The sequence below is a fragment of the Labrus bergylta genome, chromosome 14, assembly GCF_963930695.1.
Source record: "Labrus bergylta chromosome 14, fLabBer1.1, whole genome shotgun sequence".
NCBI classification, from domain to species: domain Eukaryota; kingdom Metazoa; phylum Chordata; class Actinopteri; order Labriformes; family Labridae; genus Labrus; species Labrus bergylta.
This window is the reverse complement of record NC_089208.1, coordinates 19729982-19739310: the sequence shown is the minus strand read 5'-3', so window position 1 is coordinate 19739310 and position 9329 is coordinate 19729982.

Here is a 9329-nt window from a genome sequence, read left to right as displayed (position 1 = left end):
TGACCAGCCTCTCCTTTGATCATCATAGTTTTAGAATGCACACTACCTGTCCTTTGATCATCATAGTAGATCATCATAGTTTTAGAATGCACACTACCTGTCCTTTGATCATCATAGTAGATCATCATAGTTTTAGAATGCACACTACCTGTCCTTTGATCATCATAGTAGATCATCATAGTTTTAGAATGCACACTACCTGTCCTGTGATCATCATAGTTTTAGAATGCACACTACCCAGGACTCACCCAGTTATTTTGCTGTCATTTTCAACATATCGTTCTACAGAGTACTGACACATTGCCTTTTCATGCAGCACCCTGAAATTTAATGTAAGTTTATGTCACAGTGGGCTAGTGCCGCAATGGATTACGCGTCTGACTACGGATCAGAAGAGTTTAGGTTTGACTCCTGGCTAACTCGTTGAGAGTTTTAACAAGTAAATTCTTCCTCCTACTTCTCCACAAGCGAAAAGAGTCAATTGACACAGTTACACTGCATTTCAACTTGTCCCTGTGGATTCTGTACAGCTATCCTGAAACCTCCACTTGCAAGTCTTCATTTTGTGAAAACAAATGTTCTCCCGGAAGTGCATACAGTATTGTTGGATAAACCGTGCGTGGAACTTGACTGACTTTGAGGAAGGGCTTCAGATACAAAGGCATTTGAGATTCAGTGCTGAAGACATTCTACAACAAGAAGCTGGTGTCTCAGGTAAGTAAGTGGCCATGATCGTATAGTGGTCATGTCACAGTGGCGAACAGAACAACTTTTTTGTGATTCCTCTTGGCTTGACCAGCCTCTCCTTTGATCATCATAGTTTTAGAATGCACACTACCTGTCCTTTGATCATCATAGTAGATCATCATAGTTTTAGAATGCACACTACCTGTCCTTTGATCATCATAGTAGATCATCATAGTTTTAGAATGCACACTACCTGTCCTTTGATCATCATAGTAGATCATCATAGTTTTAGAATGCACACTACCTGTCCTTTGATCATCATAGTTTTAGAATGCACACCACCCAGGACTCACCCAGTTATTTTACTGTCATTTTCAACATATCGTTCTACAGAGTACTAACACATTGCCTTTTCATGCAGCACCCTGAAATTTAATGTAAGTTTATGTCACAGTGGGCTAGTGCCGCAATGGATTACGTGTCTGACTACGGATCAGAAGAGTTTAGGTTTGACTCCTGGCTAACTCGTTGAGAGTTTTAACAAGTAAATTCTTCCTCCTACTTCTCCACAAGCGAAAAGAGTCAATTGACACAGTTACACTGCATTTCAACTTGTCCCTGTGGATTCTGTACAGCTATCCTGAAACCTCCACTTGCAAGTCTTCATTTTGTGAAAACAAATGTTCTCCCGGAAGTGCATACAGTATTGCTGGATAAACCGTGCATGGAACTTGACTGACTTTGAGGAAGGGCTTCAGATACAAAGGCATTTGAGATTCAGTGCTGAAGACATTCTACAACAAGAAGCTGGTGTCTCAGGCAAGTAAGTGGCCATGATCGTATAGTGGTCATGTCACAGTGGCGAACAGAACAACTTTTTTGTGATTCCTCTTGGCTTGACCAGCCTCTCCTTTGATCATCATAGTTTTAGAATGCACACTACCTGTCCTTTGATCATCATAGTAGATCATCATAGTTTTAGAATGCACACTACCTGTCCTTTGATCATCATAGTAGATCATCATAGTTTTAGAATGCACACTACCTGTCCTTTGATCATCATAGTAGATCATCATAGTTTTAGAATGCACACTACCTGTCCTTTGATCATCATAGTTTTAGAATGCACACTACCCAGGACTCACCCAGTTATTTTACTGTCATTTTCAACATATCGTTCTACAGAGTACTGACACATTGCCTTTTCATGCAGCACCCTGAAATTTAATGTAAGTTTATGTCACAGTGGGCAAGTGCCGCAATGGATTACGTGTCTGACTACGGATCAGAAGAGTTTAGGTTTGACTCCTGGCTAACTCGTTGAGAGTTTTAACAAGTAAATTCTTCCTCCTACTTCTCCACAAGCGAAAAGAGTCAATTGACACAGTTACACTGCATTTCAACTTGTCCCTGTGGATTCTGTACAGCTATCCTGAAACCTCCACTTGCAAGTCTTCATTTTGTGAAAACAAATGTTCTCCCGGAAGTGCATACAGTATTGCTGGATAAACCGTGCGTGGAACTTGACTGACTTTGAGGAAGGGCTTCAGATACAAAGGCATTTGAGATTCAGTGCTGAAGACATTCTACAACAAGAAGCTGGTGTCTCGGGCAAGTAAGTGGCCATGATCGTATAGTGGTCATGTCACAGTGGCGAACAGAACAACTTTTTTGTGATTCCTCTTGGCTTGACCAGCCTCTCCTTTGATCATCATAGTTATAGAATGCACACTACCTGTCCTTTGATCATCATAGTAGATCATCATAGTTTTAGAATGCACACTACCTGTCCTTTGATCATCATAGTAGATCATCATAGTTTTAGAATGCACACTACCTGTCCTTTGATCATCATAGTAGATCATCATAGTTTTAGAATGCACACTACCTGTCCTTTGATCATCATAGTTTTAGAATGCACACTACCCAGGACTCACCCAGTTATTTTACTGTCATTTTCAACATATCGTTCTACAGAGTACTGACACATTGCCTTTTCATGCAGCACCCTGAAATTTAATGTAAGTTTATGTCACAGTGGGCAAGTGCCGCAATGGATTACGTGTCTGACTACGGATCAGAAGAGTTTAGGTTTGACTCCTGGCTAACTCGTTGAGAGTTTTAACAAGTAAATTCTTCCTCCTACTTCTCCACAAGCGAAAAGAGTCAATTGACACAGTTACACTGCATTTCAACTTGTCCCTGTGGATTCTGTACAGCTATCCTGAAACCTCCACTTGCAAGTCTTCATTTTGTGAAAACAAATGTTCTCCCGGAAGTGCATACAGTATTGCTGGATAAACCGTGCGTGGAACTTGACTGACTTTGAGGAAGGGCTTCAGATACAAAGGCATTTGAGATTCAGTGCTGAAGACATTCTACAACAAGAAGCTGGTGTCTCGGGCAAGTAAGTGGCCATGATCGTATAGTGGTCATGTCACAGTGGCGAACAGAACAACTTTTTTGTGATTCCTCTTGGCTTGACCAGCCTCTCCTTTGATCATCATAGTTATAGAATGCACACTACCTGTCCTTTGATCATCATAGTAGATCATCATAGTTTTAGAATGCACACTACCTGTCCTTTGATCATCATAGTAGATCATCATAGTTTTAGAATGCACACTACCTGTCCTTTGATCATCATAGTTTTAGAATGCACACTACCCAGGACTCACCCAGTTATTTTACTGTCATTTTCAACATATCGTTCTACAGAGTACTGACACATTGCCTTTTCATGCAGCACCCTGAAATTTAATGCAAGTTTATGTCACAGTGGGCTAGTGCCGCAATGGATTACGCGTCTGACTACGGATCAGAAGAGTTTAGGTTTGACTCCTGGCTAACTTGTTGAGAGTTTTAACAAGTAAATTCTTCCTCCTACTTCTCCACAACCGAAAAGAGTCAATTGACACAGTTACACTGCATTTCAACTTGTCCCTGTGGATTCTGTACAGCTATCCTGAAACCTCCACTTGCAAGTCTTCATTTTGTGAAAACAAATGTTCTCCCGGAAGTGCATACAGTATTGCTGGATAAACCGTGCGTGGAACTTGACTGACTTTGAGGAAGGGCTTCAGATACAAAGGCATTTGAGATTCAGTGCTGAAGACATTCTACAACAAGAAGCTGGTGTCTCAGGCAAGTAAGTGGCCATGATCGTATAGTGGTCATGTCACAGTGGCGAACAGAACAACTTTTTTGTGATTCCTCTTGGCTCGACCAGCCTCTCCTTTGATCATCATAGTTTTAGAATGCACACTACCTGTCCTTTGATCATCATAGTAGATCATCATAGTTTTAGAATGCACACTACCTGTCCTTTGATCATCACAGTAGATCATCATAGTTTTAGAATGCACACTACCTGTCCTCTGATCATCATAGTAGATCATCATAGTTTTAGAATGCACACTACCTGTCCTTTGATCATCATAGTAGATCATCATAGTTTTAGAATGCACACTACCTGTCCTGTGATCATCATAGTTTTAGAATGCACACTACCCAGGACTCACCCAGTTATTTTGCTGTCATTTTCAACATATCGTTCTACAGAGTACTGACACATTGCCTTTTCATGCAGCACCCTGAAATTTAATGTAAGTTTATGTCACAGTGGGCAAGTGCCGCAATGGATTACGCGTCTGACTACGGATCAGAAGAGTTTAGGTTTGACTCCTGGCTAACTCGTTGAGAGTTTTAACAAGTAAATTCTTCCTCCTACTTCTCCACAAGCGAAAAGAGTCAATTGACACAGTTACACTGCATTTCAACTTGTCCCTGTGGATTCTGTACAGCTATCCTGAAACCTCCACTTGCAAGTCTTCATTTTGTGAAAACAAATGTTCTCCCGGAAGTGCATACAGTATTGCTGGATAAACCGTGCGTGGAACTTGACTGACTTTGAGGAAGGGCTTCAGATACAAAGGCATTTGAGATTCAGTGCTGAAGACATTCTACAACAAGAAGCTGGTGTCTCAGGCAAGTAAGTGGCCATGATCGTATAGTGGTCATGTCACAGTGGCGAACAGAACAACTTTTTTGTGATTCCTCTTGGCTTGACCAGCCTCTCCTTTGATCATGATAGTTTTAGAATGCACACTACCTGTCCTTTGATCATCATAGTAGATCATCATAGTTTTAGAATGCACACTACCTGTCCTTTGATCATCATAGTTTTAGAATGCACACTACCCAGGACTCACCCAGTTATTTTACTGTCATTTTCAACATATCGTTCTACAGAGTACTGACACATTGCCTTTTCATGCAGCACCCTGAAATTTAATGTAAGTTTATGTCACAGTGGGCAAGTGCCGCAATGGATTACGTGTCTGACTACGGATCAGAAGAGTTTAGGTTTGACTCCTGGCTAACTCGTTGAGAGTTTTAACAAGTGTAAGTAAATTCTTCCTCCTACTTCTCCACAAGCGAAAAGAGTCAATTGACACAGTTACACTGCATTTCAACTTGTCCCTGTGGATTCTGTACAGCTATCCTGAAACCTCCACTTGCAAGTCTTCATTTTGTGAAAACAAATGTTCTCCCGGAAGTGCATACAGTATTGCTGGATAAACCGTGCGTGGAACTTGACTGACTTTGAGGAAGGGCTTCAGATACAAAGGCATTTGAGATTCAGTGCTGAAGACATTCTACAACAAGAAGCTGGTGTCTCAGGTAAGTAAGTGGCCATGATCGTATAGTGGTCATGTCACAGTGGCGAACAGAACAACTTTTTTGTGATTCCTCTTGGCTTGACCAGCCTCTCCTTTGATCATCATAGTTTTAGAATGCACACTACCTGTCCTTTGATCATCATAGTAGATCATCATAGTTTTAGAATGCACACTACCTGTCCTTTGATCATCATAGTAGATCATCGTAGTTTTAGAATGCACACTACCTGTCCTTTGATCATCATAGTAGATCATCATAGTTTTAGAATGCACACTACCTGTCCTTTGATCATCATAGTTTTAGAATGCACACCACCCAGGACTCACCCAGTTATTTTACTGTCATTTTCAACATATCGTTCTACAGAGTACTGACACATTGCCTTTTCATGCAGCACCCTGAAATTTAATGTAAGTTTATGTCACAGTGGGCTAGTGCCGCAATGGATTACGTGTCTGACTACGGATCAGAAGAGTTTAGGTTTGACTCCTGGCTAACTCGTTGAGAGTTTTAACAAGTAAATTCTTCCTCCTACTTCTCCACAAGCGAAAAGAGTCAATTGACACAGTTACACTGCATTTCAGCTTGTCCCTGTGGATTCTGTACAGCTATCCTGAAACCTCCACTTGCAAGTCTTCATTTTGTGAAAACAAATGTTCTCCCGGAAGTGCATACAGTATTGCTGGATAAACCGTGCGTGGAACTTGACTGACTTTGAGGAAGGGCTTCAGATACAAAGGCATTTGAGATTCAGTGCTGAAGACATTCTACAACAAGAAGCTGGTGTCTCAGGCAAGTAAGTGGCCATGATCGTATAGTGGTCATGTCACAGTGGCGAACAGAACAACTTTTTTGTGATTCCTCTTGGCTTGACCAGCCTCTCCTTTGATCATCATAGTTTTAGAATGCACACTACCTGTCCTTTGATCATCATAGTAGATCATCATAGTTTTAGAATGCACACTACCTGTCCTTTGATCATCATAGTAGATCATCATAGTTTTAGAATGCACACTACCTGTCCTTTGATCATCATAGTAGATCATCATAGTTTTAGAATGCACACTACCTGTCCTTTGATCATCATAGTTTTAGAATGCACACTACCCAGGACTCACCCAGTTATTTTACTGTCATTTTCAACATATCGTTCTACAGAGTACTGACACATTGCCTTTTCATGCAGCACCCTGAAATTTAATGTAAGTTTATGTCACAGTGGGCAAGTGCCGCAATGGATTACGTGTCTGACTACGGATCAGAAGAGTTTAGGTTTGACTCCTGGCTAACTCGTTGAGAGTTTTAACAAGTAAATTCTTCCTCCTACTTCTCCACAAGCGAAAAGAGTCAATTGACACAGTTACACTGCATTTCAACTTGTCCCTGTGGATTCTGTACAGCTATCCTGAAACCTCCACTTGCAAGTCTTCATTTTGTGAAAACAAATGTTCTCCCGGAAGTGCATACAGTATTGCTGGATAAACCGTGCGTGGAACTTGACTGACTTTGAGGAAGGGCTTCAGATACAAAGGCATTTGAGATTCAGTGCTGAAGACATTCTACAACAAGAAGCTGGTGTCTCAGGTAAGTAAGTGGCCATGATCGTATAGTGGTCATGTCACAGTGGCGAACAGAACAACTTTTTTGTGATTCCTCTTGGCTTGACCAGCCTCTCCTTTGATCATCATAGTTTTAGAATGCACACTACCTGTCCTTTGATCATCATAGTAGATCATCATAGTTTTAGAATGCACACTACCTGTCCTTTGATCATCATAGTAGATCATCATAGTTTTAGAATGCACACTACCTGTCCTTTGATCATCATAGTTTTAGAATGCACACCACCCAGGACTCACCCAGTTATTTTACTGTCATTTTCAACATATCGTTCTACAGAGTACTGACACATTGCCTTTTCATGCAGCACCCTGAAATTTAATGTAAGTTTATGTCACAGTGGGCTAGTGCCGCAATGGATTACGTGTCTGACTACGGATCAGAAGAGTTTAGGTTTGACTCCTGGCTAACTCGTTGAGAGTTTTAACAAGTAAATTCTTCCTCCTACTTCTCCACAAGCGAAAAGAGTCAATTGACACAGTTACACTGCATTTCAACTTGTCCCTGTGGATTCTGTACAGCTATCCTGAAACCTCCACTTGCAAGTCTTCATTTTGTGAAAACAAATGTTCTCCCGGAAGTGCATACAGTATTGCTGGATAAACCGTGCGTGGAACTTGACTGACTTTGAGGAAGGGCTTCAGATACAAAGGCATTTGAGATTCAGTGCTGAAGACATTCTACAACAAGAAGCTGGTGTCTCAGGTAAGTAAGTGGCCATGATCGTATAGTGGTCATGTCACAGTGGCGAACAGAACAACTTTTTTGTGATTCCTCTTGGCTTGACCAGCCTCTCCTTTGATCATCATAGTTTTAGAATGCACACTACCTGTCCTTTGATCATCATAGTAGATCATCATAGTTTTAGAATGCACACTACCTGTCCTTTGATCATCATAGTAGATCATCATAGTTTTAGAATGCACACTACCTGTCCTTTGATCATCATAGTAGATCATTATAGTTTTAGAATGCACACTACCTGTCCTTTGATCATCATAGTTTTAGAATGCACACCACCCAGGACTCACCCAGTTATTTTACTGTCATTTTCAACATATCGTTCTACAGAGTACTGACACATTGCCTTTTCATGCAGCACCCTGAAATTTAATGTAAGTTTATGTCACAGTGGGCTAGTGCCGCAATGGATTACGTGTCTGACTACGGATCAGAAGAGTTTAGGTTTGACTCCTGGCTAACTCGTTGAGAGTTTTAACAAGTAAATTCTTCCTCCTACTTCTCCACAAGCGAAAAGAGTCAATTGACACAGTTACACTGCATTTCAACTTGTCCCTGTGGATTCTGTACAGCTATCCTGAAACCTCCACTTGCAAGTCTTCATTTTGTGAAAACAAATGTTCTCCCGGAAGTGCATACAGTATTGCTGGATAAACCGTGCGTGGAACTTGACTGACTTTGAGGAAGGGCTTCAGATACAAAGGCATTTGAGATTCAGTGCTGAAGACATTCTACAACAAGAAGTTGGTGTCTCAGGTAAGTAAGTGGCCATGATCGTATAGTGGTCATGTCACAGTGGCGAACAGAACAACTTTTTTGTGATTCCTCTTGGCTTGACCAGCCTCTCCTTTGATCATCATAGTTTTAGAATGCACACTACCTGTCCTTTGATCATCATAGTAGATCATCATAGTTTTAGAATGCACACTACCTGTCCTTTGATCATCATAGTAGATCATCATAGTTTTAGAATGCACACTACCTGTCCTTTGATCATCATAGTAGATCATCATAGTTTTAGAATGCACACTACCTGTCCTATGATCATCATAGTTTTAGAATGCACACCACCCAGGACTCACCCAGTTATTTTACTGTCATTTTCAACATATCGTTCTACAGAGTACTGACACATTGCCTTTTCATGCAGCACCCTGAAATTTAATGTAAGTTTATGTCACAGTGGGCTAGTGCCGCAATGGATTACGCGTCTGACTACGGATCAGAAGAGTTTAGGTTTGACTCCTGGCTAACTCGTTGAGAGTTTTAACAAGTAAATTCTTCCTCCTACTTCTCCACAACCGAAAAGAGTCAATTGACACAGTTACACTGCATTTCAACTTGTCCCTGTGGATTCTGTACAGCTATCCTGAAACCTCCACTTGCAAGTCTTCATTTTGTGAAAACAAATGTTCTCCCGGAAGTGCATACAGTATTGCTGGATAAACCGTGCGTGGAACTTGACTGACTTTGAGGAAGGGCTTCAGATACAAAGGCATTTGAGATTCAGTGCTGAAGACATTCTACAACAAGAAGCTGGTGTCTCAGGCAAGTAAGTGGCCATGATCGTATAGTGGTCATGTCACAGTGGCGAACAG